The sequence below is a fragment of the Conger conger genome, chromosome 8, assembly GCF_963514075.1.
Source record: "Conger conger chromosome 8, fConCon1.1, whole genome shotgun sequence".
Lineage (NCBI taxonomy): Eukaryota > Metazoa > Chordata > Actinopteri > Anguilliformes > Congridae > Conger > Conger conger.
In genome coordinates this window covers 60,379,441-60,405,163 of record NC_083767.1, presented here as the reverse complement: position 1 = coordinate 60,405,163, position 25,723 = coordinate 60,379,441, and the positions used below count along the sequence as shown (strand labels likewise).

The 25,723-nt window shown below is 47.6% G+C and overlaps 1 pseudogene; it reads right to left on the bottom strand.

The window, feature by feature from the left end:
- Positions 1-2,831: 2,831 nt before the first annotated feature.
- On the bottom strand, positions 2,832-22,881 carry LOC133134528 (GTPase IMAP family member 8-like; annotated as a pseudogene).
- Positions 22,882-25,723: the final 2,842 nt, after the last annotated feature.

The following is a 25,723-nucleotide window of genomic DNA, read 5'->3' as shown; positions in this document are numbered from 1 at the left end:
TGCCGGCTTGGATTGGAGGAAGCAGCCTATCTTGGCCACACTGTCGGGAGGGGGCGGGTGAAGCCCCAGTCGAACAAGGTCGACAGCATTGGCACCTGGCCCCAACCGGCCACAAAGAAACAGGTGAGAATGTTCCTGGGCCTGGTGGGTTACTATCGGCAGTTCATTCCAGAGTTTGCAGCCCGAGCAGCCCCGCTACATGACCTCACCAAAAAGGAGCAGCCCAACCGGGTCCAGTGGAACCCCCTCGCTACTGCAGCCTTCCAGGACTTACGGGCCGCCCTGGGTGAGGAACCTGTACTAATCTCTCCCGACTTTCAGAAACCCTTCGTGCTGCAGACCGACGCATCGGAAGTGGGCCTGGGAGCAGTCCTGTCACAGATCCAGGATGGGGTGGAGCATCCAGTGACATACATCAGCAGAAAACTCCTCAGCCATGAAAGGAATTACGCCACGGTCGAGAAGGAATGCCTCGCCATCAGATGGGCGGTAGGTAAATTAAGATATTACCTACTCGACCGTGAGTTCTTGTTGGTGACCGATCATGCTCCCCTAAAATGGATGTACCTTAACCGGGACAGCAACGCCCGAGTGACCCGCTGGTTTTTAGAGTTGTAGCCTTACCGGTTCAAGGTGGAACATCGCGCTGGGAAGCTGCACCAGAATGCTGATGCGCTATCCAGGAGAGAGGATGGCCTAGGGGCAGACGCTCCCGCCTGGGGCGTGGAGCTGAGGGGGGGAGTATGTGGCACCCCTGCTCCTGCATGTTGTGCCACGTGGGTGGAGAACCCTGGAGGGACCCGCGCAGAGCAACCGCGTGGACGTCACGCATTAGGAGAGGTCTGGGAAGGAGTATATCTTCCTAGAGAGGTGATGGGAAGATCAGCACCTTGGAGAGAGATCCCTCTACCTGCAGTCCAGGACCCCGGACAGCGCACATGAGTGAGCAGAATGGAAAGGTACTGACTCAGCTGCAGCCTGTTTCCTAACGAGCAGGGAATGGTATTTAAGGCGCGGTCGAGGCTGCAAACAGGTTCAGTCGGCACCCTTCCTGAGCGTGTGAGAAGGAGAAAGGCAGAGAGAGGAAGGACCTTCTATGCCCTCCTGTACTGACCCTGAAGGAGACCCCACCTTACGAACGGCAACCCCAAAGACCCGGAACGGACGCCGGACACGTGAGCCAAACAAAAACCCGTCCTACTTACCCTATATCTTTGTGTTTCCCCCACCCAGCCCGGACGTGGCTGAAGAGGGAAGGAGGGAGGAGGCCCTGGAGCATACCACAGTCTGGGAAGAACCTTAGTTTATTTTTGCCTGAACGGCCCCTTTTATTTCTCCAGTTTTCCCCTACCCTTGCCCTGAGGGGGGGGGGCGCTATCCCCAATACCCAAAAAAAAAACCACAGAAAAAATAAAAAGAATAGTTTTTTCTGATATCTGCTATCTCCTGTGTCTGGTTTCCAGCTGCGCCCGCCCACTGCACCTCAGGATCCACCCCGAGGCACCACAAGCTCCATAAGTGTAACATTGAAATACAGTGTGATTTCATAAATATATAGCAATGATGTGTGAGATAAGATACGGACAGCACAAATATAGCACAAGACTTTTACTCTAACAAAATAAAGGTCTAGATCTGATAAAACTACTGCCATATAAACTGTTATCTGCTTGAGGAGAGAACTGTGCAACAACCAGAAATCTACACCGAGTGAATAACCAGTGGAGTTGTACATACTCTCTCAAAAATGGATGTGTTAAAATCGAACACAATAAATCAAGCCGGTTCTATGAATGCTTCAACATTCCTTACAGTTGGCTGTAAATTATATGCTTGTACAGCCCAGTATTATTATCCTATTTTGCTGAAATATTTTATTGGTTTAATTGTGCTGAAAATGCACAATAACATATTGTGTTATGACCCTCTATAAGAATATTTCACTGATCTTTCCTCGAGTGTAGTATTTTCCATACTACATTTCCCACAGGCTTACAGTTACAAAATTACACTGACCGTCACTAGTGTAGCAGGGGTAATACTGTGCTATTTGTGAGAATAATTCTTCACTGGTTCATATCACTCCAGGAGGAACTCAAGCCTGCACTTAATCTTGTCAAAGAAAAACTGAAGAAGTTTACTGAGGTTGAACAAGGATGTAAGAAGACAGCAGAACACATCAGGGTGAGTAACACAATGAGTAAATATGTAGTATGTTTGATGAATGTTGTGTGTGACATGGATAACAAACAAACCAACTGCCAAGCATAAATAACAAAGCGTAGTTACACTATTCAGGTATCCAGAGCAGTGTGGAGAGGGCAGGGAGGGGGTGTGGGGGGTGTGGGGGGTGTGGACAGGTAATCGGGAGAAAGGGAAAACATAGAATGGAACATTGACATAAAACACATAGAACAGGGGAAACAGGGAAACACGGAACACGGAAAACATGAAACTAAATATTTAACTACACAAATCGAAGAACAAGCTATGGTACAAAAACACAAGACGTGAGGCAGGACTAATGTCGGTTTTCACTGGTGTTATAATAATAATAATAATAATAATAATAATCATCATCATCATCATAATAATAATACTAATAATAATAACAATAAGCTTCATTTGTATTGCATACATAAAATGTAGCTCAAAGGGCTTTGCATTCAGCCGGTTACAAATAATTATAAAAACAACACATTGTAGATAAAATATAATAATAATAAATACTGTGATTGTGGAAATTCCTTCACTCACCAAACAAATAACAAGACAAGACAAACACTAACACGACTGCCTTAAAGGAGCGACGGTCTTAAAAGAAAGCTCCCTCAGTCTCTTTTGGTGGTGTAGTTGGCCAGGGCCCCGGCCGGGATTTTTTCATGCTGCCAGTTGCACCTCCCCTGACAGCAGCGGTAGGAGGCACAACGCCCACTCCTCCACCAGGTCTGTGTGTTCTCTCCTGTACCTCTTCTCCCCACCGTTTAAATATCTCTCTTCTTCATATTTCAGCTCCTGTGATGATGGACCCCAACACTGCAAAGGCCACTCTCTCTCTCTCTCTCTGATGATCTGACCACTGTGAGACTCACAGGTACAGCGCAGAACTGTCCTGACAACCCAGAGAGATTTAACGACTGTGTAAATGTGCTGGGATCTGAGGGGTTTACCTCAGGGAAACACAGCTGGGAGGTGAAGGTTGGGAATAAACGTGAGTGGACTATAGGAGTGGTGAAAGAGTCCATCAACAGGATGGGAAGCATAACATGCAGCCCAGGGAAAGGATACTGGGTCATAGCGCTGAGGAATGGTGATAAGTACAGAGCAGCAGGAGTAGATGACCTCACACTGGAGAGGAAACCCCAGAGCATCAGGGTGCAGCTGGACTATGACAGGGGGGAGGTGTCCTTCTTCAACTCCAGTGACATGTCACTCATTTACACTTTTAAACACACATTTACTGAGAGGGTGTTCCCATACTTCTCTCCCTGTTTGAGAGATGATGGTAGGAACGATGAGCCCCTGACAATCTGCCCAGTCTCAGTAACAGTGACGTCATCCCAGTGAAGGTGTTGGCGTAAAAATGAAACTAGAAATGCTGTCAGAGATTTAGGATGTGTCTGATCTGCCTCAGCATGCCTGGCTGTTGACTTGAGCTTTGGGACACATGCTGGAGATGATCGGGGGGGGGGGGTTGATGGTGTACCAGTACCCAGTGGAAGATAAACAGACAGAGGTACACTCTCAGTATCTAGGGACACACATCTAGCACAAAGGGGGGTGTCTGTCACAAGGGAGTAATGACTATGTGGTTATTTGCTTTTACCTGGTGCGTTTTATGCTGTAAAGGAGACTGTTGTTTCTTGTTAATGTAATTTCTTATTCATCTGAACTTTGGAAACTGCAAATGTTACTTTTCAGAGGACCACATGCTTTGACACTGATAGGATACAAAAGGTGAAATCCATTTCAATAATTTCAATGAATTCATTTTATTTTCATCACCAATTATTTTGTTGAGTTACTCAACTGTACATGCATTTTTGGTCATGTGCATGCAGGCTGTATCTTTTGGGTTCTGTTTTAAAGCATTAGAACTGTATTTTATGAAGTGTTTATACATAAAACAGATGTGCTCTTGTGGGTAAATCAAATGCTTTCATACCTGATCGATGTCATTCCTGTTGAACTGGATTCATGAGAGCGTGTACAAGCTTTAATTAGAGTCTGGGCTCTTTTCAGATTGTACTTTGCAGATGCAGTGAAGAATAAATTCACCCTGTCAGTACCATGCTGTAGGATTTACATCTGAGCCTTCAGTAGCCTTACCCGCACACCTGCCATTGGTCTCAAACTCTTTTCATATATGCATGATATGTTTTTATTGAATGTAGGATGTAATGATGATGTATGGGAAACAAGTACCACATATATACTAGACATACAGTATAAGACTATAAAAACATAAGGCTTTATGTAATTTTTATTTTTGTTTTGTCATTTCTTTGTATTTTGTGCACACTGTATGTACATGCATAAACATAAATTGATTCTTTCTCAAATCTTATGGAATGCTACAAGTCTCTTCCTTCATTTAAGTCTTGTGTACCGTGTGTGTGCAGTAAATAGCTTTAGAGATAGTTTGGACCAACTGCTCAACTTTGGTCAGACTACAAGCCCTCTGCTAGGCTATGACTGTGCACTCTCTCCACTGCTATTTCTCACAGCTGAGGCAGGAATGTGTAAAACTGGCAGTTGAAAGTTACATAGATAGTCGAGATTGCTCTCTCCCTCTTTACTCAGTCACTAAATGATGTGTACAGCACTGGATGTTTCATGACAAAGTCAGTTTAGATAATATTCATGTTTGGTATTATTCTGATTGTTTCAGTGCGACTGGTGCAATGGTTTTATTTCTGCAACATCAAACCCTGGACATCATAACCAACCAGGAGCCAGGGAAAAACTGTGTGGAGCTCTGCCCCAGTGAAAGCCATGTGCCTCAACCCCCCTGCGTTTCCTGGGGAGGCGTGGCTCCAAATTACAGATGGGTGACCCATTTATAGGGTTAACATCATAGGCCAGATTTTGGATTTAAGGACAGTAAACTAAGCAATCTGGGAGAATGCAATCAGCCTCCCGTGCACACAGTGCACGTAATTTCTACGTACAGGGTGTCTGTAGCCAGACTCCCCTATGTAGCTTTTATTACCAGGTATGACTTTTAAGACTCTGTAATTTGGTTTCCGTTGTAATGTTTTTTGATTTGGAACTAGTATGTAATTACGTGTATGTAACCTGCCTGGTAAAATAAATTGTTAAAACTTGATATGTGTGGTTTCGCTTACTGACACTCAAAGTTATACAGAGAATGCTTGGTTTACCCCCTCGAACTGGTCTAATGAGGATGAATATTTACGCTTAATGTATCACGGCGTATAGCACCCATAGACCTATGATGGTAAATCCCTCGCCTCCGCATGGTAGTTCATTCATGTCGAGCACAGCCGTAGCTAGGTTGGTCTGCTTGGGTCCCTAGGCTGTGAACAGATATACCCAAGAGTAGCTATTCCTGTGACCTCTGTGATGACTACAGATAGCTAGTCAGTTCGTGAGACGTGCACATAACGCGCGATGTGACATGCGGCGGTACCAGTAGAGGATTGTTCAGCGAGTTCTTCTCGGTACAGGATTCCTGTAGCGATCAAGTCAAAATTATGAATGCGACATCCACCAAATGTGGACAACTAATCTAAATTATTATTCAAATGGAGTCAGATAAACGAAGGTGAATATATTGGCCCTATTGTGGAGATTCTTGGTCAGCCCGGACCAGTAAAGAGCAGAAGGCAGAGTGGTACTCCTGTCTTTGTATCATGGTTCATTTATTGGCTGATCTAGACTCTCCGCATAGGGGCCACTAATTTTTAACCCTATTAGTATTCTTTCAGCAACACCAGAAGGACGAGCACGCTGATACCTTCAGCCCTCGCTAAATTCCGTCGTTGGGTTAGCGTAGGGTTTTACAGTTTCATTTGGTTTGGCAACATTCACTACTCCTGACAATGGAATTCAAAGATTCAGATGTGTAAGCTAAACACCTCCAAGGAATAGACACAAGTCATATCTTTGTGTATGATGATTACGCTACAACAATGGCACTTGGGCAGTCCCATGATGCAGTGCAGAACTCCCGATGGCCGTGGGGTGTCTCACCTGTTCTGCCATCTGTGTTCCGCTTAAACATGAGTGTGTTTTGATCAATCTCCATGAGTATGAAGCTCAAATGCAGGCCTGCTTTGCACCTATCCGATTACGCACCTGACACGAGACGTTTCAAAGACCCTGTCCGTTCTGCTCATTCTGCGCGCCTTAATCTGCAGACCTGTCAGGCTACCGCATCGGAGCATGTTTAGATAGCCTACGTATGGAAAGGTGCTGGGGTGGACTGTGCTGGAAAACTGCAGCAGTTAGTTTCCCAGGCCTGTATGCTATCATCTGGAGCTATGTGGTCATTTTAGCGCATGTATGATTACCGCTGATCCAGGGTGATGATCGGCCAACATGAGAGCTGAACGTCACTGTTATCTTCATAAACAACCCAGAATCCTCAGCGCAATGCCTGACGTAACATCGTACAGTAATAATATTAATAATAATAATAATAATAATAATAACAATAAGAATAAAAATAATGATAATAATAATAACTAGAAAAAATTCCAGGGAAATTTTAAGTGTGCTGCTGCTGGTGCCCATCCCTCACACAAACACAGATGTAACCCACAATTTGGTCCTCACAAAAATGGAGAACCTCATCTATACACTTGTGTGTGTGTGTGTGTGTGTGTGTGTGTGTGTGTGTGTGTATTTGCCCTTATGATAAGTTCATAGGCCACACACACACACACACACACAGATCTAAAACAAAATTTGGTCCTCACAAAAATAGACATCCTCATCTATACACATGTTCTGGGCAGTTGCTAGGGTGTTCTGGGCGGTTGCTAAGGTGTTCTGGGCGGTTGCTAGGGTGTTCTGGGTGGTTGCTAGGGTGGTCTGGGCAGTATAAGGGTACAATTCCCAAGGTGGCGTTGTCTGGCTAAGTATGGGTTGCTCAACCACACCCACCCTCCTGTTACAGTTAGCACAACCATTAAGACATGGACATAGAAATAAAACAGTTAAAAACCTTGCTATTTTCATATAATGTGGACAGGATGGAGTCAGTCAGTTAGCTAGTTATTTAGTTAATTATTCTATATTAATGACTTAGTTAGACGTGTTAGGCAGAGGCAGAACATACATACAGTTCAACAGCATCACAAACTACAGATAACAAACAACCAAATCAACACCTCTCTAAAATAATAAAAACTTTATAGAATATTACACTGCATTAGTTTTGGTAAATATAAATTACAGTGACAGTTCACTAATCAGCTGAGCTTAGTTAGCCAGTCAGCTGACTAGTTAGCCAGTCAGCTAGCTAGCTAGCTAGTTAGTTAGTCAGTCAGCTAACTAGTTAGCCAGTCAGCTAGTTAGTTAGTTAGTTAGTCAGTCAGCTAGCTAGTTAGTCTGTCAGTAAGTCAGCTAACTAGCTAGTTAGTTAGCCAGTCAGCTAGTTAGTTAGTTAGCCAGTCAGCTAACTAGTTAGCCAGTCAGCTAGCTAGTTAGTTAGTCAGTTAGTAACAGTCACTTAGTTAATCAGTTAGTCAGACCGTCAGTTAGTTAGTTAAGCTAGCTAGCGCCGAAGCTAATGTTAACTAGCGCGACGAAGCTAACGCAAGCTAGCGCCGAAGCTAACGCAAGCTGGCGCAACGAAGCTAGCAGTTGACGCTTCAGATAACATTGGAGTCAATGAGAGCTGGATTCGGCACTCTCTGCACTTTTGGGCAATTTATTAAAAAACCGTGAGTCCTATCTCAATGGAAGTAACATTGAATGAGAGAGGACAAGTTTCTCTACATTAAATTGTTGTTGTAGAGTAGAAGCTGTGGGAGTAAGATGAGAATGTCTTGAATATTTTTGATAAAATTTAGAAGGGCTGAATGCTAGAGTGGGTGATGTCACCGCACTCTAAAGCCACGCAATACACACCCATTATAAAATCTGAAAATCTCAAAAATTTCATAAAACATAAACTGTGATTTTGTAAAAATGAGAAGATATCAAAAAGTGTCTTTAGAACAACACAGTTCAAAGTCTTGTGACCGGTTTAAACCTTTAATCACGTTTCTGCAACGAAGTATGACGAAGTGGTGTGGCTCCAAAGAGGGGTGGGTTTGATCAATTTGTGAGATTTTTTTTTACGAATTCTCATTCATTCCTATGGGCAGAAATCGGTCGGTTTTTCGCATTTCGTAAGAAAACGAGATGTCGCAGAATTGAGAAAAGTCTTTCCCATCGATTCCCATCTATTCCGGTCGTTTTGATATATATCTTGCCTGGGATTTCTCAAAGCTGTGGGAGGAGTAGCATGCCGAACTTTTGAAGGAAGAAAATTAAATAAATAAAATTATGAAGTATGGCTGAGAATATTAAGGTGTGTGCTTTTGCACTACAAAGCTCTGCTTTGTATTGCAATGCGCAGCACACAATAATCAGTATATTGGTTGGAATTAGCCGCTATTATTGTTATTATTATTATTATTATTATTATTATTATTATTATTATTATTGTTGTTATTATTATGAGGTATATTATTAATTAGCCTATCATCATCATCGAGTACTGACTTATCGATGCTGCATGGAACTGCAAAGATGAACACAGATGTGCAGGTATAGGGCTGATCATGCATAGAAACGGGAGAAAACTACTTTCAATGTCTCTTTTATGCAAATAAAAGAACAGCAAAACATTTTTTATGTTATCTCCATGCAATAATGAAGTTTTCAGCAGTTGGATTTTAAGATGAGATTGTTTTACTTCAGTCATGATTAACATGTTGTGGCAAACAAATTGAACATCCTACAGAAGGTTGTGCTGCACCTGAGACAGACAGACTAAACATATTAGAATTGATTTCCTTCTGTTATCTGTGCGAAATAAGTCATTTTGAGTCAAGAAGAAGGTGGAGAGAACATTATCCAAACTATGCCATTTGGATAGATTTTGGATAAGTAAAAGGACACTTGTGCCTCATCTTGGAAAAACACTTGCAGGATGTCACTGCTTTCAGATAGCAGGGGGCCTGTAGCATAGTGGTTAAGGTAAATGACTGGGACAGGCAAGGTCAGTGGTTCAAATCCTGGTGTAGCCACAATAAGATCTGCGTTGCCGTTGGGCATTGCTCCAGGGGACGATTGTCTCCTGCTTAGTCTAATAAACTGTGCATCACTCTGGATAAGAGCATCTGCCAAATGCCAATAATGTAATGTAATGTAGCCACACAAACTTTTTTCGAGTGGTGGACAACACATTGTGGATGAACTGTATACAATAATTGTTGTCCCTAGCAGATTTAGATTTGGTGCAATGAATATTAGAGCATGTAAATGTATGATCTTTTTGCTTTTTGTGTTTACCAGACATACTTTTTCAAGTATTTCTTAGGCTCTCATGCTTTGATCTTGATGGTACACATGTGCCCGACAAATTCAGCCAACCATGCAATGTGTTGCCACACAGTGGAACAGCTTTATTAAATAGTACTGAAAACAGGTCTGGGAAAAAGAGGTTAAAGTCAGCTGAGATCCTTTTAACTTTTAACACGTTGCACGTGTCAATAACAGTTCATTGTAAAGAGCAGTGTGGTCTCTGGTTCCCCACTTGTGTTTGGTTCTCCACAATCTTCCTGCACTTGTTTGTTTCTTCCTCATCTTTGTTTTTCTTTTCTCCCCCTTTTCTCCCACTCTATTCCTTCCTTTCTCTCCAGCCTGCCTCTGTGCACTTCTCTCTCTCAGCTCGTCCTTGTACCTCCTCGTCCTCCTCCTCTTCCCCCTCTTCCTCCTCTTCCTCCTCTTCACCGCAGCTGTAGAACCTGCCCCGGTTTGACGTCACCATCTCCTCCACCTTCTCCAGCAGCTGGGAGACGTGACGGGCATTCCTCCGGCTGTGTAGGGCGGGATACCTGTTCCCGCACCTGTGCACCAGCCTGCAGAGGCCCTGACTCCTCAGAATGTGCTGCTCGACGCTCTCCCCCAAAGCCTCCGCCCAGGTGAAGAGCACCAGCGTGTGCCTCCACACCCGCGTGCCGAAGGCGGCCATGTTGAGCCTGACCGCCCGGCCGTAGCCGGCTGTGAAAGAGAGATACGCGGGGACGACCAGGAGGAAGGCGTGGGGCCCTGGGGGGCACAGAGCTGCCCTCTGCAGGGCGTGACCTGCGGCCCCGTCCCCAAGGTACCACTTGGGCCCTGTCACTTCCACCAGAGCGACCCGCCGCCCGGCTGCCTGCCCTCGCCTCACTGTGCCTCTCTCTGTCTGGGCCTCCTGTCCACCCAAGATGCTGTTTCCAGCCGAGCTGTTGGAGGCCCAGCTCTCTCCCAGCAGGACTAGCCTGAGCTCAGATGGACCGGGACACTCTGGGAATGGTGGGAATGCGGTACGGATTTGACTGGGAGACTGAGGAGACAGCGGGAACGTTGGGGAAACTGTACTGGGAGGCTGTGCAGGGCTCCCTTCAGCGATCACTGAAACAACAAGAAAAGGCAAACTGTGAGGTTGTGTACTTGATATAATGAGCAGCTGTCATTATTGTTGTTCCTCCTCATGGAGGGGCTTTAACTGTAACAGATGGGGCAAAATATAAACCAGAGGCTTACACAACTCAGCAACCTCAAACTCATTAATTTCATTATAGAGTTGCGCAATATCTAAACATTATACAAGCCCTGTCTGGGTTCTTTTTTACGTATTATTCTTGTTTTCACAGGTGGGTTTCTAACTGTTGAACGGAGTGCACAGGGAGCAGACTATGCCCTGTGCCCGTGCCATTGCCACAAGCGGTTCAGAGAGGGACGAGTCCCGTGGTCCTCGTCAAGCAACTTGGGCACCTCCTTTGCGAACGCCTTTCCCCATGGCCAGATTTCCCCCAAGGTGGTCCTCACAGACTCTTTAATCTTAATCCCGGTTCCTCGGCGATCGCTCCGATTGTCAGCGTGTGAAGCGTCCGCGCCAGGTCCTTGGCCCTCTGGAGGTCGGCGTCAGATCTGAGCGTCGTGCGGGTTTTCGGATCATCCTACGCGTCATCCCGCCCCCCTCTGCACCGCCCGTTCCCCTCAGACAGGTGCATGGTGCTCCCCAGACCTTTCTTTCAGCGTGAGAAGGGTCTCCGTTGGATTTTTCCCCAGATGAGCTTCGCAACCAGATTCATAGCGCTACAGAGTACACTTCACAAGAGTTAGAAACCCACCTGTAAAAACAAGAATGATGAAGTAAAAAGAACCAAGGCTGGGCTTATATAGGGTTCAAATGTTGTGCAACTGTACAACGTAATTCATTAGTTTGAGGCTGCTGAGACGTGTAATCAATCTCATTATAGCCACACCTCGTATTAACAATAGTTATTCACATCTGAAGCTAAAAAGTACCATACGAGCAGTGTATGAGAGAGACTAACCTGCAGCTGGTTTATGGGAGTCCAGTCTTTGACATGGTTTAGGCACATTCAGTTCCCCTCTCCCTCTCATCTCCTTCACCCGGTTCTGGAAGCGTCTGTCCATAAACTCAGGCAAAAGGTCATTGAGGCTCTCACTGTTGCTGCAAAGTTTGAGATTCTTCCTTTCTGACCATTCCCTCGCTCCGTGTCTCTCTTTCTTCTGTTTGGGCTTGTGGAGCTCTTCCTCCTGCCCTCCATTCGCCTCTTTCAGGGCATAACCTCGTCCTTCGCTCACAATGGGATGAGGATCATCTTCCCTCATCCGCTGCTTCTCTTTTTGCACCCCTGCTGCCCCTTCCACGCGTGTTTCTTTCCTGTCTTTTTCTCTCTCTCTGTTGTCCACCCCGTTTTCCGGATCCACTGTACAGAATTCCACTGGTCCCTTTTTTGCCTTTTTGTACATTCTTTCCATGTCTAACAGTTTCCTTTCTTTTTCTGTGTACCTCAGTTGTAGCTCTTTGAGCTGATCCTCGGTCCCTTTGAGCTTGTGGTAAAATTCAGACTCTTTCCTGTTTAACTCCATTTCATGGGTTTTTACCAGCTCCTTAATCTCCTGCTCTTTCTTTTCAAAAGTCCTTTTAAATTCCTGAATCACAGTCTCCCTCTCTGAAACAGTCACCATCAGCTTTTGCTCTCTGTTTCTTGTTTCTCCTTTAGAAAGTAGTTCCTTCTCTCTGGATTCTTTTTCCTTTGGCTGGGGAATGAGTTTACTCTCCATTTGCCTCTCTCTTGTTCCTTCCTCTAGAAGTTGTCTATCTCTCCCTGCCCCGTTATCGTCTTCACCCTCTGTCCATGGTATTATCCCTTCCTTGTTCTTTAACTCCTCTGGACAATTCAGATTTTTCCCGTCAACTTCCCTCTCTTTTTCAGAAATGGCCTCTTGCAGCTCTTCTAGTTCCTTCTTGTATTCCTTACAGCTCTTTCTGATCTCCTCTAACTCAGCCTCTCTTTGAGAGATCAGTCCCTTCAGTTCCTCTACTTGCTCCTGACTGTCTTCATACTTCTCTGTGATGGAAACCAATCGTTTCTCACTGCAATCGTGCTTCTTTTTCAGTTCATTAACGCATCTCTCTTTTACCTCCATTTCTGTCTCTATCGCCTTCAATTTCTCCTCATGAATCTGTTTCTTGTCCTTCGTCTCTCTCTCCATTTTTTCATATTTTTCTTTCCACGTGTCTTCGCTCAGTTTTTGTATCTCTTCATCTCTTTCCTCGATTGTCCCTCTAATTTCATCCCCCTCTCTCTTCCGTTCCCTCTTGATCTGTTCCATTGCTTTGTCTTTTTCTCTGAGCGCCCCTTCCAGCTCTCTAATCCATGCTTCTCGCTCACTCTGTTTCCTCTCATATTCTGTCTGCATATTTCTCCTGATCTCCTCATAATGAATCCTCAGTTCTGCAATCTTTGTCTCATTCATCTCGGCCCTTGTTCTCAGTTCTTCATTTTCTTTCCTGTAGTCCTCACACTTTTCTTTTATCTCCTCAATCGCTCCATATCTCTCCATGCTCAGTGCCTCATAACTCTCTCTGAGGCAAACCAAGCTTCTCTCCAGCTCATCATACCTTTGTTTTAATTCAGAAATCACCTTTTCTTTCACCTCCAGGACTGACTCTACCTCTGCCTCTCTCATCTGCCTTTTCTCCTCATCCATCTGTTTTGTACCCTCCATCTCCTTCTGCATCTTCTCATATTTATCTCTCCATTCCTCTTCCCTCTGCTTTAGCTCTTCCTCATATTCCTGCAGAGAAGCTGATATTTTCTCCTCCCTTTCTTCAGCGTTGTGTCTCAGTTCATCCACTTCTCTCTCTTTCTCATATTGTTTCTTCTGTAATTCATTCAGTTCCATCTTCATGTCTTTTATCTCCTTGTCTTTTTCTCTGACCACTCCCTCCATCTCTTCCTCTCTCTGTAGTTCTTTCTCTCCATGTTGCTGTTTTATCTCATCCCTCTCCTTCACAATAATGTGAATTCTCTCCACCAGTTTTGCGGTATCAGTCCTTAGCTGCTTAATCATGACCTCTAGTTTTTCTCTTTGCCTTTCACTGTGTTCATACCTCTCTCTCATCTCTTCTACCTCCTTCTCCTTCTCCCTGATTTTCTTCTCCAGCTCCTCCACTCTCTTCCTCTGTTCATCCTTCAGTCTCTTTTCTGTTGCCCCTGCATTTTCTTGTGCTTGATGCATCAGCTTTGGAATCCTTCTGTCCTTCAGCTTAAGTTGTGCTTCTCTTTCTGCCAAAGCCTGTGTGCTTCTCTCTGCCTCCCTCTCTCTCTCTACATCCTTTAGTTTCATCTCCATCTGTATCCTCCTCAGTTCCTCTTCATATTGCTGTTTTACGTTTTCCATCTCTCTATCTTTTTTCCTGAATGCTAACTCCATCTTTCTGATCTCTTTTTCCTGCTCTCTTAGTTTCCCCTCATTTTCTGTGTGAACGCTTTTTAATTTCTCATAGTATTCCCTCTGCTCTCCAATCTCTTTCTCTTGTCCATTTCTATTCTGCTCTATCTCTTTTATCTCCTCTATCTGCTTTTTCATCTTCTCAGTTTCCACTCTCCACACCTCTTCTCTCTGTCGCTGTTTCTTCTCAAAATCCTGCTTCAGAACTTCAGTGGTTTGCTCTGCCACCTGAATTGTGTGCTGTAGTTCTTCCACCTCCCTCTCTTTGTCCTCATACATTTGATGCAAGTCACACAATTCTGTCTTTTTTTCCAGATTCCTGCGTTTTAATTCCCCTATTTCCAGGTCACACTTCTGCATGTTTGCTTTGATCTCAGCTTCTCTTTTCATCCTCTGCTCTTCATAAAACTCTTTCATTTTATCGAACATTAAGTCTCTCTCTTTCTTCTTCTCCTCCAGGTTCTCCATCTCCTCTCCACATTTGTGGAATTCCATCGCCAGGTCGTTGAGCTCTGTCTTTTTCTCTTCATTCAGTCGATTCAGCTCCTCCATTTCTGTAGTTTTATTTTGAATGATCTTTCTCAATTCTTCCTCTGTTTTAACAAGACTCTGGCATAACCTTCTCGACTCGTCTGCTTCTTTTTCCATCGCCGCTGTTCTTTCCATCAGCTCACTGTTCTTCTTCTTTTCTTCCTCAGCACTTTTCTCCAGCTCTTCCCTTTCTTTTGCGCTCTGTTGGTGCATCTTTTCCCACATCCTCCTGTCAAGGTGCATCTCTCTCTCTGCGGTCAGTATTCTAATTTCTCTTTCTTCATTCTTCTCCATCAGGGCTTTGATCTCCCGCTCTTTCTCTTGCATCTTTAGCTTCATATCCCCCTCTCTAAGCCTGTACTCCTGGTCAAGAATTGCTGTGATTCTGTCGTTTTACTCTTTTGTCTAGGAGCTTCCTCATCTCTGTCTGCCTTCTGTCCTCCTGTTCCTGCCTCCCCGCCTCCGGCTTCCCCTCCATTCTTTCCCTTTCCTTGGGTTTCCTCTCAAAACTCATCCTGCTTCTCTCCTTCTTTGCTTTCGTTTCCGTCTCACTCTTCCGTCTCTCCTCCTTCTGTCCCATCAGCTCTCTTATTTCCTGCGTCAGCGGCGTGAACGGCTGCCCGCCGTTTCCCGCCACGAGGTCCTCCACCTTCTCCAGCAGCTCTGTGACCTGCGTGTTCACCGGCTCCGCGCCGCTGATGACGTGGTACCTGCCCTCGCACCTCTCCACGAGCTGGTGGGCTTTGGCCGAACTGTGGACGTGCTGCTGGATGGTGGCGCCACGCCTCAGCTTGTCTCCGCCCGTAAACAGGATGAGGGCGTACCTCCAGGCCTCCTCACCCAGCACCCCCATGTGCTCCACCGCGGCCTGCACAGTGACGTCCGAGTCCACGCCCACCACCAGCAGCAGGGCGTGGGGCCCTGGCGGGCACAGTGTCACGCTCCTCCGAATCTCGTGCCGGACCCTCTCGGGGGTCCGCTTGCTCTCCCAGCCGGGCGTGTCCACCACGGTGACCCGTCTGCCCGCCACCTCCCCCTGCGAGCTGGTGCACTCCTCCGTAACCCTGCCGGCCAGGAACGGAGCCCCTCCCAAGATGGCGTTTCCCGCCAAGCTTTTCCCGGTCTCCCGCTCCCCCAGCAGCACCAGCCGTAGGTCCGGGAGGCCACGACCACGCCCTGTGGGCGCGCCTGTACCTCCTCTCTCCAGGTGACATGGCTCCCATCGCCTGTGAGAAAGAGACATAACCAGCGTGAATTCAGTCTATTTGGACCCATGCAAATGTGTCCCTCCAGCTCCCCAAAAGTATTATACAAATCATACGGCCGAACACACATGGATGCTGCTGAGAGTGCCCAAAGATGAGCCGCTACATTTGTATTTTTACATTTCACTTGTTATGAGGAAGGTCAACATCTATTCATGTTATGTACGGCTCTGAAAACCCAAACGCAGACCACAGGATTATCCAAAATCGTTGTTTAATAGTCCGAAATCGTAGCCAGGAGATCCAATACAAAGGCAAAAACGAAAGGTAAAAGAATAGTCGAAAAAACAGGCGAGGGGGTCAAAAATCCAGAAAATCAAAAGGCTAAAGTACAAAAGGATGAAGGCAAGAATCAAAACCAGAAAACAAAGCAGAATGTCGAAAACCAGAAAAGCAGAAAGGCAAACAAAACAAAAGGGCAAGGCAGGCTCGGAAATCAAAAGGCAAAGGGGTGTCTATCAAGAATCTCAAGAGTTAGGCTTACAGGGTATTCGGCACTAAAACTGATCAACGTTCTGACAAAGAACAATGCAGAGACTGAGGTTTAAATACATGAGGGAAGGTGACAATCTAGGTGGGGCTGGGAAAAGGTGGACTAAACAAATAGACAACAGGTGGGGAAACATAATAGGGTAATAACATAATAATGGGAGGGAGACGAAAACGCAGACTGGATGCACGAAACAAAACATGTAAAACATACGGCTCCGGATTAGGGAGTAGACATTTGCATAGTTAGAAGACGTAGTGATAGTTAGACAGGTGCGAACACTTCACTGAAACTAAACAAGTAATCAGGGATAGCATAGGGAGGCGGAGTTACAGAACAGTGCAGAAATACAAAGAGATTGCGTTAGTGAGTTAGTTATGTGAATATTTCCAAACTACCCAATAAAAGTGATTGTTAGTTAGTTAGTTAGACAGACAGTAAGTGTATTAATCGGATTAGTACTGTACAAAACCTAGATTAGCAGTAGTTAGTAAGAATTGTGCTTTACAACATTTACCTACAAAGAAAAAGCAGGAAGTAAGAATCACGAGTTTTAGAAGAAATGTTGAAAACCCGAAAACTAGCGTAACCGCCCGAATAGTGGGACACGGGAGTGACTAGACTGGTAAAAATTCAGATGCAGACATAACAGAGGATGACAAATGAGAACTGTAATGGAAAACACTAACCAATTTCAAAAATGAATAAATAACAAGAATAAACATAAATACACACAGGACAAATACAGGAACATTACAATTCAGGCTTGACAAAAGATGACTGAAGGGGACTTTATTGAGATAAATTTTATTAGATCTTCCAGTTATTTTTGTAAACAGGAATTAAAAAATTCAACAAGTTTTCTCTTTACGCTCTCATGGAAAAGTATTAACGCAGTCAGATTTGCTGAGTAAATGGGCTAATTCATCCTGAAAAGCTGAATAAAAACCAAACACAGTGACTAGCAGACTCAGACTGAGTGAACTCACCGGTGAATATCTCTCGCAGGGACTCTCTCAGCTTCCTCTCCTCTTGTAGTCTCTGGCTCCTCCTCTCCTCTCCAGGCCTCCGGCCGCCGCCCTGCTGCTCCAGGCGCAGACGGACCGGCTCCATCTCCAGGGGGGCGCCTCCGTTGGCAGCCACCATTTCCTCCACCTTGCGCAGCAGCTGGGCGTCCTGGGCGGCGTGGCGCCCCCTGGCTGTGCTGCGGAGCACGTGCCACCGGTTCCCACAGCGCTCCACCAGGAGCCGGAGGTCCGCGCCGCCCTCGCCGATCCTGTCCGCCACGACCTCCGGATCGGCGCCCTGCGTGAAGAGCACCAGCGTGTGCTTCCAGACCGCCTCGCCCAGGAGCTCCATGTGCTCCTGGATCTCCTTCCGGTAGGTTCCGTCCACCGAGGCGTAGGCCCGGACCACCAGCAGCAGGGCGTGGGGTCCGGGCGGGCACAGGGTCACACTCCGCACTGTCTTCTACTTCACCCACTCGGGCGTGCCGTTGAGAGGGTAGTACCACTCCCACCCGGGGGTGTCCACCTCCGTCGGACTGCCGTCGGTCAACCCCCCCTCACTGATGCCCAGGATGGCATTTCCCGCAGAGCTTTTCCCCGCCCCCTTCCCCCCAGCAGCACCAATCGGAGCTCTGAGGGACACGGGGCTCCAGGAAGAGGGGTCTGCCCCTCCTCTGCCCCTGATGCTGGTCTCACGCCACCTGCAGGAGAGAGGGGTACAGCTGGTTCCCATTCTGTGATGGAGCTTCAGCGCCAGTCTGAGCGCCAAGTCATTTACCCACATGGAACACTTAAAAATAAATAAAAAACTTAGGAAGCGTATATTTCTATTACAGTGCATCCGGAAAATCTTCACAGCGCATCACTTTTCCCACATTTTGTTATGTTACAGCCTTATTCCAAAATGGAATAAATTCATTTTTTTCCTCAAACTTCTACACACAACACCCCATAATTGAGACGGGTGCGTGGGGGTTGGACCCAAAATGCACGACTCAGAAACAATAGTAATATAAAGACCCCTCAGGGCTTTATTCGGGACGAATCCCAGGAGAGTAGTCAATCCAAGCAAAGTCCATACACGTAGATCCAGCCAAACAAAAAATAAACAAACAAAAAGCACGGTGCCGAGGGAAGAGGCAAACTCGTAGTCGGTAGACGTGCAGGGAGGTCCGGTAGCGGGAGAGCTGTCAGCGGGGCAGATGAACAGACGGGCGGCAGGCAGAGGCGTAGTCGTGGGCGAAGCGGGAGTCGAAACCATGAAACAATCAGCGAAGCAAAAGTACAAAAAACGGTAGGCGAGGACGTAGTCAAAAAACAAACGATGGTCACAACACAGAAATCAATAAACAATGGTCAGTAAACAGGCGTGGATCGTAACGTGTAATCAAACAGTAAGTAATGCTCAAGAGTTGCGTGAAAAAACAGAGGCAGACAATTTCGCAGTGAACAGTTGCGCGACTGGGCTATAAATGCAGGTGTAGACAGGTGTAGACAATTAGTAAGAGCGTAGCAAGGGAATGGAAAACAGGTGCGATGGATGACAAGTTTAACAAGGAGATTAGTAATCGTTAGTAATAAACCTATCCTGCCCTAGCATTAGTAAATTAGTAAATGACATGCACGAGAAACATAAGGTAACATGAACACATGATTAGTCTTGTTAGTTTCTACCCAATCCTGATCTAGCGTTAGTAGTTTTAGTAAATAGACAAATCGAACATTAGGGGAGTGAAGGACAGAACGAGAGAGAGAGAGAGAGAGAAAAGGCGGAACGCAAGGTTTGCGGAAAAACATGTAAAAGTGTATGCATAACCACGACCAGTTAACGTAACAATAAACATACATCGAAACATAACACAAAGCGGAACTAAGACGATAATCACTCAACATAACCAGGTAATATAATCGTACGAAAACATAACTAGACATGACAAGAAAATAAATCGTAACAAGACATAACTAGACATGACGAGAAAATAAATCGTAACAAGAAATAAACTAAACAACATGACAAACCTAGACTAACATAATACATGATAAGACACTACGTGACTAAGACAACATGAATAAACATAAATCAACATAAAACATGGTGAGACAGACCTGAAACGTGACAGGACCCCCCCCTTAACGACCGACTCCTGGCGGTCCTTGGAATTTATCAGGGTGGTCACGATGGAAGTCTCTGATGAGCGATTTGTCCAGAATGAGACTGGGAGCGACCCATGGAACGCTCCTCAGGGCCATAGCCCTCCCAGTCAACCAAGTATTGCACCCCACGGCCCCTCTTACGAATGTTCAAGAGTTTCTTAACCGTGAATGCGGGGTGGTTGTCAATAATGCGGGGGGGAGGTGGTGGGGGATCCGGGGGACATATGGGGTGAGAGGATACGGGCTTAATACATGAGACATGGAATGTGGGGTGAATCTTAAGGGAAGCAGGGAGTGACAGTTTAACAGAGGAAGGATTGATGATTTTGTGGATCTTAAAGGGACCAATAAAGCAGGGTTGCAGTTTGTGAGAGGTGGCTTGGAGGGGAATGTCCTTAGTGGACAGCCAGACGGAGTCACCTGGTTTGTAGGCCGGAGCTGGAGTGCGGTGGCGATCAGCAACACGCCGATTACGATCTGCCGTGCGTAAGAGCGCGGCCTTGGCGTCCCTCCAAATCTTGGCACATCGCTTCATGTGGGTGGTGAGGGAGGGAACCGCGATCTCAGCTTCTTGGTCGGGAAACAATGGAGGTTGGTAGCCAAGAGAGATCTCAAATGGAGATTTCCCGGTGGCGGCGCAGGGTAAGGTGTTGTGTGAGTACTCCACCCAGGTGAGCATCTTGCTCCATGAAGCCGGATTCTGGGCAGAGACACAACGTAGCGCGGCTCCCAAATCCTGGTTGGCCCTCTCGGTTTGCCCATTGGATTGAGGGTGGTAGCCGGATGAGAGGCTGGCCGTGGCACCGAGGGCCAGGCAGAAAGCTTTCCATACTTGAGAAATGAATTGTGGGCCCCGGTCGGATACAATGTCTGAGGGGATTCCATGGATGCGGAACACTTCCTTAATAAGTACATCCGCAGTCTCTTGGGCAGTGGGTAACCCTGGCAGGGGGATGAAGTGGGCCGCCTTACTGAATCGGTCTACCACAGTGAGGATGGTGGTGTTACCTTCGGAAGGGGGAAGTCCGGTAACGAAGTCCACGCCGATGTGGCTCCAGGGTCGGCTGGGCACAGGCAGAGGTTGGAGTAGACCAGCCGGGGCTTGGTGGGAGGCCTTGCTTCTGGCACAGGTGGTACATGCCTTGATGAAGCGCCTGGTGTCAGGGATCATGGAGCTCCACCAGAATCTCCGCTTCAGCACCGCCAAGGTGCGGGTAAAGCCGGGATGGCAGGAAAGGAGGGATGAATGGGCCCATTGCAGCACCTGGGTCCGAGCGGCTGAGGGAACGTATAGGCGTAATCCGGGGTTGGACCTGGGATCGGGATCCTCCCGTAGAGCCCTCTGGATCACCGCCTCGATCTTCCACGTGACAGATCCGATAGTGCAGGAGGCAGGAAGGATGTTCTCGGGAACCTCACGCTCAGAACAGGTGTTGAATTGACGGGACAGGGCGTCGGGCTTAACGTTCTTCGAACCCGGGCGGTAGGTCAGAGAAAAGTTGAACCTCCCGAAGAACAGCGCCCATCTAGCCTGTCGAGAGTTCAGCCTCTTGGCTGTCTGGAGGTATGCCAGGTTCTTGTGGTCAGTCCAAACGATGAACGGCTTCTCGGCCCCCTCCAGCCAATGTCTCCACTCCTCCAGCGCCAGTTTGACTGCCAGCAGCTCTCGGTTTCCAACGTCATAGTTCCTCTCTGCAGGGGACAGCTTCTTGGAGAAGAAGGCGCAGGGGTGTAGTCGGTTGTCAGCGGCCGCCACCTGAGAGAGCACTGCTCCCACCCCTGTGTCGGAAGCATCCGTCTCGACCACAAACTGGCGGGTCGGGTCGGGGTGTACCAGGATGGGAGCGGAAGAGAACAGTCTCTTGACCTTGGTGAAGGCCGTCTCAGCTTCGGGGCTCCACCGGAATGGCACCGCAGGGGACGTGAGCTTGGTTAAGGGGGCGACCACTTGACTATAGGATCTGATGAACCTTCGGTAGAAGTTGGCGAATCCCAAGAAGCGTTGGAGCTGCTTACGTGAGGTGGGTGTGGGCCAGTCGGTAACAGCCAGAATCTTCTTGGGATCCGCCCTGATCCGTCCCCTCTCTAGGATAAACCCTAGGAACTCAACTGTGTCGGAGTGGAAGACGCACTTCTCCGCCTTGACGAATAATCTGTTCTCAAGGAGTCTCTGTAGAACTTGCCTGACGTGGTGCTCATGATCCTTGGCATTGGTGGAGTAGATCAAGATGTCATCCAGGTAGACGAACACATGGCGACCCAACAAGTCCTGAAGAACATCATTCACCAAGGCCTGGAACACAGCAGGAGCATTGGTGAGGCCGAATGGCATGACCAGGTATTCGAAGTGTCCAAGAGAGGTGTTGAAGGCGGTCTTCCATTCATCGCCCTCACGGATACGGACCAGGTGGTAAGCGTTGCGGAGATCCAACTTGGTGAAGATGGTGGCCTCGTGAAGTGGGTGGAACGCGGAGTCCATCAGGGGCAGAGGATACTTGTTCCTCACCGTGATGTTGTTCAGCTCCCTGTAGTCGATGCACGGGCGTAGGGAGCCATCCTTCTTCTGAACGAAGAAGAATCCCGCACCGACGGGAGAGGAAGAAGGGCGAATTAGTCCGTTAGCCAGGCAGTCACGGATGTATTTCTCCATCGCCTCCCTTTCTGGTCTGGAGACGTTGTATAGGCGACTTGAGGGAAGTGACGAACCAGGAAGGAGCTCGATGGCGCAGTCGTAGGGTCGATGAGGCGGCAAAGACTGAGCTTGTGTCTTGGAGAACACTGTGCCCAGGTCATGGTAAGGAGAGGGGACCCTATCCAGGGAGGGTTTGGGAGTCTGTGGTAGGGCTGGCACTCCCTCTGCTGGTGGTGGGGCGGAACGCAAGCAGGACAGATGGCACTTAGGATCCCATGCTTGCACTTGGTTAGAACTCCAGTTGATCGTGGGGTTGTGTTTCTGGAGCCAGGGTAATCCCAAGATGAGTTGGTCATTAGGGGACTGGATGACGCGGAACTGGATCATCTCCCGATGGTTTCCAGAAATGATCAATTGTACGGGAATAGTGATGTGCGTCATGCGACAGAAAGTCCTTCCATCCAGCGACCGCGCATTCTCAGGGTGGGGTAGAGGGAGGGTGGGAATGTTCAGTTCAGACACCAGAACCTCGTCGATGAGGTTGGCATCCGCTCCAGAATCCACCAATGCGTTAACCCGGGTAGTTCCGTCGGGGAGAATCAGCAGGGTGGTGAGCGTGGGACGATGGTTGTCTTTGTCAGAACCCCCATGCCTGTCGACTGCTCTCACCTCTACTGGTCGCCTGGTCCTGAAGGAGCACCGAGCCTGGGTGTGACCCGGCCTCCCACAGTAGAAGCATGAGCCGGTGGTTCTGCGGCGTGCTCGTTCCTCGGTAGAGATCTTGGTACCGGCTCGGGACAGGTCCATGGGTTCGGGTCCCTCCGACCGCTGCTCCTCTTGTCGCGGACTTGGCCCCTGCCTGGGGTACAGGTTGCCGGGAAGGATCGGTCTTTCCGACCGGCGTTGTCTGGCACGGTTGTCCAGGCGGATCGTGGTGCGCACGAGTTGGTCGAGCTGGGTTATGGGGTCCAGTCGCGCCAACTCGTCCTGGAGCGTCTCACTCAGGCTGGCCAGGAAGAGATTCGCCAATGCTGCATCGTTCCAACTAGTAGCCGCCGCGAGGGTGCGGAAGTCGATGGAGTGATCTGCCGCGGTCTTCCGTCCCTGGCGCAGAGCAATCAGTCTCTGGGATGGCTCCTGGTCGCTGGATGCGTGTTGGAACACCTTCCGAATCTCATCGGCGAAGACTGGGTAACGAGGAGGAAAAGAATCCCCGGACCACACCGCCGTAGCCCAATCCAATGCCCTCCCCTTGAGCAATCCCATCACATAGCCTATCCGACGGTCGTCGCTGTTGTAGGTCTGGGGCTGTTGCTTGAAAACAAACTCGCATTGGAGTAGGAACGCCTTGCACCTCTCAGGTTCTCCACCGAACCTCTCCGGAGGGGGTTGTTGGGGCTCCCGGAATTGCCAGGCTCCCGAGGGGTTGACCGCCGGGGAAGTGGGTGGGTGGGTGGGTTCCTCCTGTGGTTGTGGCAGGACTGCGATGGCGAGCCTCCTCATCTCTGCACACAGTTCACGAATCTCCAGGTGAAGCTCGGAGATTCCTTGTGAATGCAGCCGGACGATGGCTCCTTGTTCCTGGAGGGCGTGGAACATGGCAGTTGAGTCAGCAGGGTCCATAGTGGCGAAATTGTTCTGAGACGGGTGCGTGGGGGTTGGACCCAAAATGCACGACTCAGAAACAATAGTAATATAAAGACCCCTCAGGGCTTTATTCGGGACGAATCCCAGGAGAGTAGTCAATCCAAGCAAAGTCCATACACGTAGATCCAGCCAAACAAAAAATAAACAAACAAAAAGCACGGTGCCGAGGGAAGAGGCAAACTCGTAGTCGGTAGACGTGCAGGGAGGTCCGGTAGCGGGAGAGCTGTCAGCGGGGCAGATGAACAGACGGGCGGCAGGCAGAGGCGTAGTCGTGGGCGAAGCGGGAGTCGAAACCATGAAACAATCAGCGAAGCAAAAGTACAAAAAAACGGTAGGCGAGGACGTAGTCAAAAAACAAACAATGGTCACAACACAGAAATCAATAAACAATGGTCAGTAAACAGGCGTGGATCGTAACATGTAATCAAACAGTAAGTAATGCTCAAGAGTTGCGTGAAAAAACAGAGGCAGACAATTTCGCAGTGAACAGTTGCGCGACTGGGCTATAAATGCAGGTGTAGACAGGTGTAGACAATTAGTAAGAGCGTAGCAAGGAAATGGAAAACAGGTGCGATGGATGACAAGTTTAACAAGGAGATTAGTAATCGTTAGTAATAAACCTATCCTGCCCTAGCATTAGTAAATTAGTAAATGACATGCACGAGAAACATAAGGTAACATGAACACATGATTAGTCTTGTTAGTTTCTACCCAATCCTGATCTAGCGTTAGTAGTTTTAGTAAATAGACAAATCGAACATTAGGGGAGTGAAGGACAGAACGAGAGAGAGAGAGAGAGAGAAAAGGCGGAACGCAAGGTTTGCGGAAAAACATGTAAAAGTGTATGCATAACCACGACCAGTTAACGTAACAATAAACATACATCGAAACATAACACAAAGCGGAACTAAGACGATAATCACTCAACATAACCAGGTAATATAATCGTACGAAAACATAACTAGACATGACAAGAAAATAAATCGTAACAAGACATAACTAGACATGACGAGAAAATAAATCGTAACAAGAAATAAACTAAACAACATGACAAACCTAGACTAACATAATACATGATAAGACACTACGTGACTAAGACAACATGAATAAACATAAATCAACATAAAACATGGTGAGACAGACCTGAAACGTGACAATAATGACAACATGAAAGAAGCAATTATAGCCTCAAGTCTTTTTGAATATGATGCCACAAGCTTGGCATGCCTATCTTTGGGCAGTTTCACCCATTCCTCTTTGCAGCACCTCTCAAGCTCCATCAGGTTGGATGGGGAGCGTCGGTGCACAGCCATTTTCAGATCTCTCCAGAGATGTTCAATCGGATTCAAGTCTGGGCTCTGGCTGGGCCACTCATTCACAGAGTCGTCCTGAAGCCACTCCTTTGATATCTTGGCTGCGTGCTTTTGGTCGTTGTCCTGCTGAAAGATGAACCCAGTCTGAGGTCAAGAGCGCTCTGGAGCAGGTTTTCATCCAGGATGTCTCTGTACATTGCTGCATTCATCTTTCCCTCAATCCTGACTAGTCTCCCAGTTCCTGCCGCTGAAAGACATCCCCACAGCATGATGCTGCCACCACCATGCTTCACTGTAGGGATGGTATTGGCCAGGTGATGAGCGGTGCCTGGTTTCCTCCAAACATGACGCCTGGCATTCATGCCAAAGAGTTCAATCTTTGTCTCATCAGACCAGAGAATTTTGTTTCTCATGGTCTGAGAGCCCTTCAGATGCCTTTTGGCAAACTCCAGGCGGGCTGCCATGTGTTTTTTACTTAGGAGTGCCTTCCGTCTGGCCACTCTGCCATACAGGCCTGATTGGTGGATTGCTGCAGAGATAGGAGAACCTTCCAGAAGGACAACCACATCTCCACAGAGGAACGCTGGAGCTCTGACAGAGTGATCATCGGGTTCTTGGTCACCTCCCTGACTAAGGCCCTTCTCCCCCGATTGTTCAGTTTAGACGGGCGGCCAGCTCTAGGAAGAGTC